The sequence below is a fragment of the Neovison vison genome, chromosome 5, assembly GCF_020171115.1.
Source record: "Neovison vison isolate M4711 chromosome 5, ASM_NN_V1, whole genome shotgun sequence".
Classification (NCBI taxonomy): domain Eukaryota; kingdom Metazoa; phylum Chordata; class Mammalia; order Carnivora; family Mustelidae; genus Neogale; species Neogale vison.
Window position 1 is genome coordinate 8,147,872 of NC_058095.1, and position 12,092 is coordinate 8,159,963.

At 56.3% G+C, this 12,092-nt stretch overlaps 1 long non-coding RNA gene across 2 annotated transcripts in view; it reads left to right on the top strand.

Moving 5' to 3' along the window:
• LOC122906034 overlaps positions 1–12,092 on the top strand; it is a 149,350-nt gene that overhangs the window by 122,834 nt on the left and 14,424 nt on the right. For both annotated transcript variants that reach the window (XR_006384507.1, XR_006384508.1), the window contains exon 2: positions 2,269–2,337. This is a non-coding gene — a long non-coding RNA (uncharacterized LOC122906034). The remainder of the gene's footprint in view (positions 1–2,268; positions 2,338–12,092) is intronic.

The following is a 12,092-nucleotide window of genomic DNA, read 5'->3' on the forward strand; positions in this document are numbered from 1 at the left end:
GGGCACAGAGGGAAGGGAGGGACCTTTGGGGGACCAGCTGTGGGTAGCCCATGGCACAGCGGTTTGGTGCCAGGCGTGCCCTGCTGCCATTGGCCTGTTCCAAGGGAGTGCCGTCTGCTCCGGGTCCTGCCGTGGTCCATACTGGGCACGGAAAGGCAGCGGGGAGGTGGGTGTGCAGGGCTCCGCGCGGCAGATGCTGAGCCAGGGGGCCAGGAGAGGCTGCATCCACGGGCCCCCGGGCTTCCTGGAAGCCTGCAGCTTGCTGGCCCTTGATAAGCCTGTGGGCACAGAAAGCAGAGGGGAAGAGCCCCACTCACGGTAAGGAACAGAGCAGAAAGAAACCATTCTGTTGACTGCACTGCTTCCTAGAGTGTGTGTTAGGCTGGGGCTTGGATCCAGGTGGGGGATGGAGGCAGAGGCGCAGCTCTCTTGGGATGTGAGTGACGTCTCTCCCCCTCTGGCACTCCACAAGTCAGCTGGGCGGGTCTCAGGGCCTCTTGGACAGGGGTTGGGGAGGGTCGGGAAGGTGGAGTGGGATCCGTTTGCCTGAGGTTTCAGGGGAACCGGACGTAAGGCAGGTGTTAGAGGGCACCCCTGCTAAGCCAGGGCCACCCAGAGCGTGCTCTGCGGGCCACCAGCGCTGGGCTTACCCAGGAGCTGGTAAGAGAGGCAGGATCTCAGGCCACCCCCTCAGAGCCATTGATTTTGAATTTTAAAAGACTCTCCAGATGGTCCCTACATTTCAATGTATGTTAGACTTACCTGGGGAGCTTCAGTTCTTTTTAACCCAACACTGAGTTTCTGCCAATCAGAACTGCTGGGAATGAGGTCTAGACTCAAGACTTCAAGATGTCTTTCAGGCTGCCCAGGGGAATGGGGAACAGTGGTTTCAGCAGGTAGCCAAGTCTGGGAACCTGGACGGTGAGAACCCTTCCTCTCCTCCAAATCTCCCCCTACCCTAGGGTTTTCCACTTCCCCACTCCCCGAGGTCTGCTTGCTTTGGTTGGACTGAAATGTCTTGGGGCTGGGTGAGCTTAGATCGACTTGTGTCCAATTTCCTATTTCCCCTGGAAGGGTCAGGCTACAGTCCATTCCATGCAAGGCTTTAGCTTGAATGAGGTTATGGGATGTTCTGCACCTAAGAGACTGAACCTGGGCTGGGGGTGGGGGTGGCCCTATATAAGGCAGTAACAGGAGTGGGACTCCGTTCTGCTGCCCAACTTGGCGTTGGAGGGTGTGTGGTGACGGTGGGCATTGGCTGGTGGGGTTGGCCACAGAGGACCAGCCTGGACCTGGTCCTCCGTAACTCTAGAAACCACGGGAGTGATCCAAGCCCCAAGATGATGTCTGTGTGCATCCAGAGAAAGAACAAAATGCCACCCAAACAATCATCTCCCTTGTGAGTGAAGGTTACAAGTTTTCTGTTTCAAATCTGATGGTATTATTTTTCCCCTTTTTTTCTTCTCTCTGTTTTCATTTGCCAGCCTAGGGGTGTAGAGTGATTTCTTTGAGTCTAATGATGGGGAAGCTTAGAATGGGGCTATTATCTTAAACACCTTTTGAAATACTACCCTTCCTGGTGTCTGAATCAGGTTGGACAGAGGTCGGATTTAAAGATTCAAGATCTATTTTAGCAGCAGCGGCAACTCTGCTGGTAACCTCGTGCCTTTGCTCAGGAATGACACGCCCTAGCCTTGCACTCCAGAAACTCACGCAGGAGGCAGGGAAGGTCTAGCTCATAAACGCCAGGGACCGGGCACCGAGTTAGAGGTTCCTCATGGGCGATCCATATCATGAACTCAGACGTGCCATGCGGTCAGAACATAAAACAATTCAGATACAGTGTCATAAGAGTCTTTGAGGAAAGGGGCCCCCCAAACAGAACAACTCAGGACTGTGACAATAGATTATTATTTGGGGGGGGAGGTGTACAAGCCCCCTGTAAATTTAAGTTTTAACTTGAAAAAAATTGCGCTCCAATGTAACATTCCTTCCATTTTCTTGTAGGTCTCCTTATTAGAATGAACATCTGTATTTCTTAGAAAGTCACCTTCCAGTTTGCCATGTCTGTGACTGACAGAGGAAATGGGTTTTTGCCTTTGTTCAGAAGGAATGTAGTTTTATTCTATATTAAAGACTAAACAGTTATTAAACGCCTATGTTCCTGGAAGGCTGTCGGGCATTCGGAGCCCACTCCCTCTGTATTTTAAGTTTGCAGATGAGTTTTACTCTGCTCTTTCCTGGCATAACTCTCCCTTCTTTTTCTAGGTGAAATCAGAGCTTTGAGGCTGACCTGGGGAGGTGCTCCGAGCCAAGAAAAGAAGGACAAGAAAGAAGGTGAGTGGCGGCCGGTAATCAGAGCAGAGCCACACCCCTGCTGCTCGTCTGGCTCGGGGTGGGGGGGGGTTATTCCTTCTGCAGCCAACCTCCTTTTTCCCAGACAGCCCTCCTGCACCCACACCCACCTGCTAGCCCAGAGGGCTGACTGGCAGGAGGAGCCTTGCAGTTCGCTGTCGGAGAAGGTCCAGAGACACAGGTTCATAAATACTAACAGTCCTTGCAGTGAATTCCAGGCGGGCTGGGTTCTCACGGGCGTCTACCTGGGCGAACTCGTTCTCCCCAGCCGACAGATGAGGAAGCAGAGGAGCGCTTGCTCACCCGGGCTTGCCTTCTCTCGGCTGCCGACCTTCCCTCCCCTAGCCCTCAGTTTTCCCATCTGTAAAATGGGGACAATGAAAGAGCCGTCCCTGCCGTGTCGTGGCACGAGATGTGCCAGATGCCTGGCACAGTGCCCGGAACGGACAAAGCACCCAGTGAATGTCAGCGGGTGTTTTTTTCCCTCGTTAGCTCCGGATAGGATCTTGGGTGAATTGTTAAGCCTCTGTTTCCTCACCTAGAAGATGCTGGTGCTGATACCTTGTCCTCAGGGGAGGTCGTGTGTTACATGGGACAATACAGTGGATACCAATAAAAGTCTAGACCCTGGCAGATGCCCTGTCTCTTCCTTTCCTTACGTATCTAATTCCGCATGGATCAGGCAGAAGGATGATGTCCAGTGGTGTCAACGGTGTTCACGCCTCCACCCCCTAGAATACTAAATCCTGGCAGTTGTTCCCCGGCGACTTTCGGTTTGATCCTTCCCGTCCCTTCTCCCAGCCACGCTGTTGATCTTGACTTGGGTCGCGCAAGCTGGGACGCTCATGGGGGGCTCTGACCTTGGGAATTTCTAGTCTTTCTTTCCTAAAACGATCTTGCCTTTGTCTTCCTGAAACTTCTTTCTTAAATCCAGTATTCATCCTACCACTTTCTGATTTAAAAAAAAAAAAAAAAAAGGCCAAACCCTCCTGGTTTATCCCAGCAACCAGCTCTCACAGGACATTTAATGTTAATTGCTCCCACTTCCCACCCAAATTTGGATCCTCACAGCCAAACTGACCTGCTGTGTATCCTTCCTCCCCCACCCCGAATCTGGAATATTTCCACACGTTGCCTCCGTGCTCCGTGCTCTCCCCGCTGGCTCCCCAGTGTGGGCGTCCGGTGGGAGGTTGGGCTTGGGGAGGAGTCCGTTGGCGAAAGGGTTCCTTGGTGGCTGTGTGTGCCCGGGTGACCAGCAGGCTGTGTGTGATTTGGGGCGGGGACGGGACTGAGCGACTCCAGGGGACTTTCCAGGCCAGTGTGGGCACTGCCTTTGGGAACACAGCACCTTCTGCCTTAGCCCGCCTTCTCCCTTCCCTCCCCCAGGAAGAGCGGTTCATTCCTTAAGATACACGGCCCCTTGCACCCGTGGGAATGGCCTAACAGAACGTTATTAGAGGCTCACTGTGTGCTGGGACCGTTCTAGGCGGAGAACACCATCTTGCTGTCACGGGACTGGCCTTCTAGCGCGGGAGAGGGTGGATGGCAAACAGCAAAACAGTATATGGGTTAATTAGCTTGTACGTAAGGTGACGGTGTTGAGCAAGACAGCAGACATGGGGGCACAAAGGCAGGCCACGTGTGCAGGGCAGGGAGGGGAGGGCTGGGTGCAGCGGTGAACGGAGCAGACACCTCACTGAGGAGGTGACCCCTGTGCACACGCTCCAAGGATCCAGTCCGTGAACACGCTGGGGACGAGGGTTCTGCAGAGGGAACAGTGACATTCAGGCCGAGGACAGGAGCTCGGTGGGACTGGAATGAGGCCCAGGCCAGGGAGAGCCTGGGTGGCAGGACGGTGGCAGGGGCTGGGGGAAAGAGGGCGTCAGGCTTTCCCAGTGAGGGAACTGGGAGCCACAGCAGGATTCTGAGACCAGTGAGACAAGTGTGCTGCGGTCGTACTTCCTGGGGGCGGGTATGGAGACAGAGCGGAGCAGAGCAGCAGACGGCCGATGGCCCACGCGGAAGGGGCATTGAGGTGCCGGCGCCTGTCGGGCCTGATCCCAGGTTTGTCACCACGGATGGCATTTCCAGTCGGGATGAGCCGAGAAGCTTCCAGGCTGTTCCTCAGGGCATGAGTCTCAGCAGCTGTGGTTGCCCGATTTAGGATGGCCTCTTGCACGGGGTGGTGGTGGGTCCCTCTTTGCTCCTCCCTGCCGGGGGGGGCCTCCAAGCCTCAGTGGGGCCGCGCTGGGCTCAGCAGCAAGGAGGAGAAGGGAATGGGGAAGGGAACGGTGGGAAATTACGGGCGGAGGGAGACCAGAGGCTCTCGCTTTCCTGTTCCAGTTGTGGGGAGGGTAGTCGGGGGCGGGGGACGGCCGCCCTCAGGGATGCAGCTGGAGGCCATCCCTCATGGTGTCCCCCCAGCCCTCTGGTGGGGGCCGCGCGCTCCCTCCGCAGCCTCCTTGCCTTGACCTCCTCGTCCTCCTCCTCTGACCATAGGGTTGCGGGAATGTCCTCCTTCGCCGTTTGTCCTTCCCGTCCTGCGGTCGCCGTGACTGTCCAGGTGGGGCCGGCTCAGCATGCCCCAGGGCTCGCGCCCGACAGACGTGTCTTTCTCAGAACGTTTCCATGAGGACCTGGTCGTGGTGCTTGTTAGCTAATGTCCTGTGAGCTGACGTGCCCCGGAAACTGCAGTCCGTCAGGCCACACGCCTCCTGCTCCCCAGCAAAGCCTTAGCCCAGGGCACGTGCCCTGTCACACTCGCTTGCAAAGCACAGGACAGTGAGCAGGGTGAGGTCTTCGCCTGCACGTCTCTCCCAGGCTCGAGCCTATTTCTGAATGACTCTGCCGAGCTCCTGAGCGCTGCTCTGCTGGGGACTCTTTCCACCCGAGCCTGTGCTCTCCTCGGCTTCCAGGCCGATGGCCCCTGGGGACGTGGAGCAAGATGGTGGCCTGACGGCTGGGCCCACAGGGCCATCGTCAGAAGCAGCGACAACACAGTCGTACCGACGGGCGCAGATTTAGTGTCCCTCCTCTCAAAGGCCTGTCCCCGTCGCTGTCTTTGACCCCTTGGCATAAAGAGCAATGAAAAAGCCTGACACCCAGGGAGGACACCCTCTCCCCTACTGTCCGTCTGTTGTGTGTGTGTGTGTGTGTGCGTGTGTATGCGTGTGTATGCGTGTGTGCGCGCGCGCGCATGTGTGTGTATGCGTGTGTGTCTCTGTGTGTGTGCGCTCATGTGTGTATGCATGTGTGTGTATGAGTGTGTGTCTCTGTGTGTGTGCGCGCGTGTGTATGCACGTGTGCGTGCGCATGTGTGTATGTGTGCGTCTCTGTGTGTGCTCATGTGTGTATGCATGTGTGTATGCATGTGCGTATGCGTGTGTGCATGTGTGTGCGTGTGTGCATGTGTGTGTGCGCGTGTGTGTGTGTGCGCGTGCACGTGTGCATGTGTGTGCGGTGGGCAGGGCGAGCGGCTGTGGCTGGGTGAGGATTTCTGCCCTAACCGTAATTGCGAGTGAAACGCCGGGGTTCTGCGAGGAAGAAGCATGTCCCAGTTCTGAGCGGCAGCGCAGATGACCTCATCCGGGGGACGGGAGCCATCCAGAGGATTCGCAGATGGAACTTCCCCTCGGGGTCCAAATGTGAGTCACCGTGGCTCGCGTCTGGGCAGCGGGCTCCGTCCCCAGGCCTCCCACTTCACCCCGGGACGTTGTGGTCACCGCTCAGGCCCAGTGACTCACTCGGGCTCCCCGAGTCAGCCCCTGGGGGTGGAGCCTTGCTCCCCTCTGACCTCTGTCCCCTCGGTGCTGGGGCCCTGGACACGATGTGCAGGACGTGTGTGGCGGGGAGAGGCCCTCACGGCCTGGGTGGGTGCGCCATGGCCACGGCTGCCAAAACTGATTTCAAAATTCAGTTTGAAAAGTCCGGGGGGCTCCCTGGGGTGCACGGGGCTGTAGCCGTGGTCTCAGAGCCCTGCGGATGGGCTGCACTCTGACTCCTGAGAGTGGGCGACACGGGGCCACCCGCCCCCAGGGAGCGCCCCGTCACCCCATCGCCTCCTCCAGACAAGGGGAGGTCACCCAAAAGGCCGGGGGGGGGGGGCGCTGGCGAGGTGTCAAGTTTCCCGCCACGCCTGCACGCTGGACATCTTCCGATGCTAGAAACAGTGTCATCTCTTCTGAACCTGACAGTCTCGCACCTGCCAGGAGCCCCTGGCCGTGAGACGCCCAGCGCGGTCCAACCTGAGCTCATCTGTGTTTAGCATCTGTTTTGGAAACCAGGTGGCGGAAAGGACTTTCTCAGGATTAAACAGGAGTAAATCCCCAAACCATTTCAGTGAGGTTTTGGGGTTTGTGGTTTTTTGTTGTTTTGTTTTGTTTTGTTTTGAATTTTTCATATTTCTCTCTCTCTCTGTCTTCAATAAAAATCCTTTTTGTAGGAAAATACCATACAAGAGCCGGGGGACGAAGGGTTCCCTGACAGTTTGTTCTTCCAGGCAAGGTTGATTTAATAGGTGTCCCCAGAGCCCATGGAACCTGGTCCTGGTCCTGCCAGGCCAGGCCTTTCTCCCACCTGACGCAGTGCACAGAGAGCATGGCCACAGTCATGGGACTCAGTTTACCACCCCAGAGCCTCTGTCCTTCCCCAGAGTGGTGGAGCTAACATGGCTTCACAGTTTCGTCCTTTGGCTCCTCGTTGAGAACCTTCCACGTCCAGTCTTCCTTCGTTTGGCAGGGGAGGAGTGGGAAGGTATGAGAGCGCTCTTTAGGGTAAAGGTCTGAGGCGACAGAGACCTGACCCAGCATCAGGCCCAGGGGACCACCTGTCCGGCACCCGTCTCTGACATCTCTGCAGACTCCCTGGGCCCCGGGGTCGCCGTCCCTGCTGAGGGAGTGGGTGGGTTGGGGGCAGGGCAGAGGCTGGCTCCCGGGGACACTTGTGTGGCCCCGGCCGGGAGGGTCGACTTTGCAGGGCGCAGCTGACTGGAGACAAGGGGGTCGAGGACATGGGCACGAATGTGCCTTGGCCCAGGTGTGAGAACGTGTACGGAAGGCTCGGCCTCCGGGTGACTCAGTCTGCAAGCAAACTATGCAAGGGAAGTGACTCACTGTCAACCCTGCGCGAGAACTCCTGAGGCCAGGCCGCCAGCACCTGTCTGGGACGGGGTTAGTTATTAACGCTGCCAGGAAGACTGTCATGGGAACCGGACGCCGGCCAAGATTGGGCTTCCCAGAGCCTGTGGAGCCTCTCGCTCACCTTCCGAGGGCTCCTCTCCGGCCTGAACCCCGAAGGCAGAGGAGCCCACGCAGCTCTGGGTTGTACCACGTGTCCCCGGGCGCTCTGAGGATGACACACATTCCACCCAGGACGAGGAAGGGGACCGAGAGGTGGTTTGGTAAGGGGAAAGCCTTGGCCGGAAGGCTAGGTCCCAGGAGCCAGCCTGATCCTGGGCATTCCAGGCGGCGCGGGCTGTGGACGGGACTGGCCCGGGCTCGCGTGCAGGTGCCGCCTGCCGAGTCCTGGCTCCTGGGCCTCCATCAGCTCTGCCGTGAATGCCTCTGGGTGCTGTGGGCTCTGTCAGGCCAGGGGCCCCAGCCAAGGAACCTCACCTCCTCCTCCAGAGGCCCGACCCGAAGATAATTAACTCCTGCCCTGTTGACCTGTGGCCCCAGAAGTGGGTAGCCTTCTTCCAGCTCTTTCCTGCTCTGAAGTCACCCAGCCTCTTCCTGGGGTGGCTTGAGACAGTGTGGTACAACAGGGGACGGCTTGGAGAACCTCTGTGGGGCAGGTTGGCAAACCTCAAGAGGAGAGCTAGGCCTCAGGTCAGCTCTGCTTTTCCTCTCTCTTTCTCCAGGCCAGGAAAAGTACACACATACCTAAGGGCTTCTCCTTCTGGATCCCAAAAGGCAGGCTTCGCCACTCTTGGGAGAGGCCCAGCCCAGACACAGGTCATGCCTGCCCCTGCCGGTCCCTGCCCTTCCACGTGCAGCCGTCGAGCAGAAGAAACGGGGGATGGACCGGGAAGAGGTGAGAGTCAGGCTTCCCAAGGTCCCCCCAAAAAAGCAGCCCAGCACCCAAAGGGAAGAGCCGCCCCTGGTATTTGTTGTCTCCCGTGTAAGGCCCTAAAGCGCTCGGGAGCCGTACAGGGGGGCGGTGGGGATGCCCCCTGCCTGCCTGGGCTACGGAAGGAGGGCACTGGGCTCCTGGCCGGGACACACGCTCCCTGGGTGGCCCTGAGCAAGTCATCCAGCACTCAGGCGGTTCCCCCATCTGTAAAGTGGGAAGAATAACATCACTTGTCCTGCTCCCCTGACCGTCTGTGTGAGGCCAGCTGAGATCACTGAGCACTGTGGCGAGGCCTCGGGAGTGGCCAAGGGCCACCCAGATTGGGGATGAGGCACTGTGCCGGGTCTGTGGTCCGTGCTCCCCGGGAAGGTGGCTTTCCAGACACCCACCTGTGGCCTAAGAGATCCTTGGACCTCTCACGGCTGATAAATCACCATGTGGCAGGTGTCCTTTGTCTGGGCTGCAGCAGGAACAGAGACACTGCCCTTGGCTCCTGCAGAGAAAGTTCCTCTGCCTTCCCTCCCTTCTGAAGTGGGCCAACAGGGAGCAAGGGCCTTATTTTGTAGGCTTTCCTGAGGAACCCACCACCTGCCCATATAGAAACTCTGGGGGCGCTGGGTCTCAGTCTGCCTAATCGTGGAGGTGTTGATTTAACGGTCTCTGGCTGTGTGGTCTGTCACCGTCTTGCCACAAAAGAAGAGAGAGGCGTGTAGGAACATCAGATTGTATCTCGTAGTGCGGTTTATGGAGAAGTCACTCTGCAAATAGTCGTGGAATATACACATCATCAAATTCTTTGTTTTGACAGAGAGATCACAAGTAGGCAGAGAGGCAGGCAGAGAGAGAGGGAGGGAAGCAGGCTCCCTGCTGAGCAAAGAGCCCAACGCGGGGCTCGATCCCAGGACTCAGATCATGACCTGAGCCGAAGGCAGCGGCTTAATCCACTGAGCCACCCAGGCTCCCCCAAATTCTTTGTTTTGTTCCAAAATGTTCCACACATTCAGTGAAAGAAGGAACACTGGCATTTGCGGGGGCCTCTCTGGTGGGGCAGTGAACACCTGGTGAGTGTCTTTTCCTTGCCCAACACCGTGCCAAGTGAATCCGGCACAGTTCCTGCTCTCCTAAAGCCAGACTCTCCCTGACCATCTCATTCCATCTCCTGGCCAGACCAGGATCTCCTCTGAGTCTTTCCGGAGAGGTGTTCTCTGCAGGAACCTTGCACAGTGGAGAATTCCAACTCTCCTGAGGCCACACACCCTTGTCATGGCAGGAGACTCCATCTGCCTCCTAGTCCTTCCAGAAGCGATTGACATCTGGGACCAGGAAGAATCTTAGCAGGCCTTGTGGAGTTGCTGAGACTTGAAGTAAAGGAAGCTGAAGAAGAGAGTGTCGTGGAAGCCACCTGTGCAGTGCCTCGAAGAGCATCCCCGAGAAGTCACGGCCACCCCAAAACCTCAGATGTGACCGCGTGGTTGCAAATAGGGTCTCTGCATGTATGAGTCACGAAGGATCCATTGACAAGTTGGAGAGGAGAGACAGGGAACAGAGAGACACAGAGAGGATGGGGATCTCCAGATCAGAACAGAATCGGAGGGGAGCATCCACAAGCCAAGGACGGCTGGCAGCCAGTAGCCATTGGGACCCATGCCTGGAATGGGTTCCCCCTCCCAGCCTCTGGAAGGAACCAGCCCTGCCCACACCCTGATTTTGGACTTCCATCCTCCTGAACTAGGAAGACAGAAGTCTCTGTTGCTTTTTGCCACCAAATTGTAGTGATTTGTTAGGCACGCCTTGGTCTAAGAGTATGAGGCTGACAAGAATGTGCTCTCTGGTAGGGTAGGAGAAAAGGCTTGAGGTGAGGGATCCCTGGGACCAGACTGCTTGTGAGGAGACAGGACTGGTTTGCATGTTAGGGATGAGAGTTTGCAAGCCCACTGGCCCGTGGGCCGAGGGCCATGATGCCAGGCTGAGGTGCGTGTATGAGCAGAGACCTTCTCCAGGGGACAGTCTTCACAATCCAGAATGGTACCGACCCTGGATTCTCAGCCTCTCTCTCTGCCACATTGTGACTTATATGTTGACAGACGTAGTTATAAGTTGCTTACTGTTGGAAAATTTTATAAAAGGAAAATATTCAGGATCTGTACTCAGTTATACATCCATCCTTTATTTTTAAGAAAATGATATTTCAGTGTTTTTATGGTTATATAGTATTTCCTTGTTGAACCCATGGCATAGTTACTTTTGAATTGTTCTTTGATGTTCCTCCCATTTCTTATTTTGCCGTGAAAGGCTCTGAAGACCAGCATGGTAGCAAGAACTTGATTCATATCCATCCTGGTTTCAGGGGGCTGCTGTAACAGGTCACCAGCAACTGGGTGATTTAAAACAACCCAAATGTAAGGTACCTGGTGGCTCCATGGGTTTAGCATCCAACTCCTGATTTTTGGCTCAGGTCGTGATCTCAGGGTCATTCACGTTCTTCATTGGGCTCACGTGCTGGGTGTGGACCCAGCTTAAGCTTCTCTCTCTCCTTCTCCCTCTGCCCCTCCCCCTGCTGTGCAGGCACACATGTGTGGATACTGTCCTTCTCTCTCTCTCTTAAAAAACAACAACCCACAAATGTGCTATCTTACAGTCCTGGCAGCCAGAAGACCGAAATGGGCCTTATGGGAGTAAAATGAAGTCGTGGGCAGGGCCCGTTCCTTACAGAGCCTCCAGGGACAAGTCGTTCCTGGCCTCCCGCAGCTTCTGGAGGCTGCCACATTCCTTGGCTTGTGGCCACATCACACCAGCCTCTGCCTCGGTGTTTGCATCCACATCTGTTCTCTCTGTGCTCAGCCCTCCGTCTGCCTCCCTCTGATAAGGACCCTTGTGGTGGCGTTCAGGGCCCATCTGGATAATCTAGCATCCCCTCTCCCCATTTCAAGACTCTTAACTTGATCCCACCTGCCAAGTCCTTTTTGCCACATAAAGTGACATTTACAGGTGCTGGGGGTTTGAACGGTGACTCTCATTTTTGGTGGGGAAGGGGGTGTCCTTGACGAGCCCATCCCGATGTCCATAACTGTCTTCTCACAGTAAATTTTCGTCCGTGGAAACACAGGACGCAAGGGTCTGACTAACGTTGCATGAAGCGTCTGGAGAAGGCACTCCATGTCGCATGGATTGACTGACGTGGTTTGCTACTGTCCCTTTAAGAGCCCTTCTTAGCCCTCCTAGGAGTCTGACCCCATAGAGAGGCTGGGGACTGAACTCCCCATTACAGGAATCATTTAGAGTCGGCCTCTGGGAACCTCGGGGCTAATGAGATAATTCACATTAGGAGAGGAAGGAAGTGAAGGTGGCCTGACATCCTTTCTGTCTCTCATTTATATGATTCACTGAAACCTCCCCCTCTTCCCCCATAGCCCCCCCCCCTCCGGCTGCCCCTTTGAATTCTGGTTCCACTGTCCACCCTCCTTCTGCCCGCTGGGGCTCTGGTTTCCAGCAAGTCCCAGCACGCCCCGATGAGGCACCCGGGCTCTTTTCTCTCCAGCTACGCCGGAGAATCCGTTCTTCACCTCTTTCTTCTCTTTTTCCCGAGCCTCACCCAGCTCCTCTCCACCCCCACCCCTGCCCGGACCAGTGACCAACCAACTGGTGTCTGCGGGACCAAAGAAAAGAGA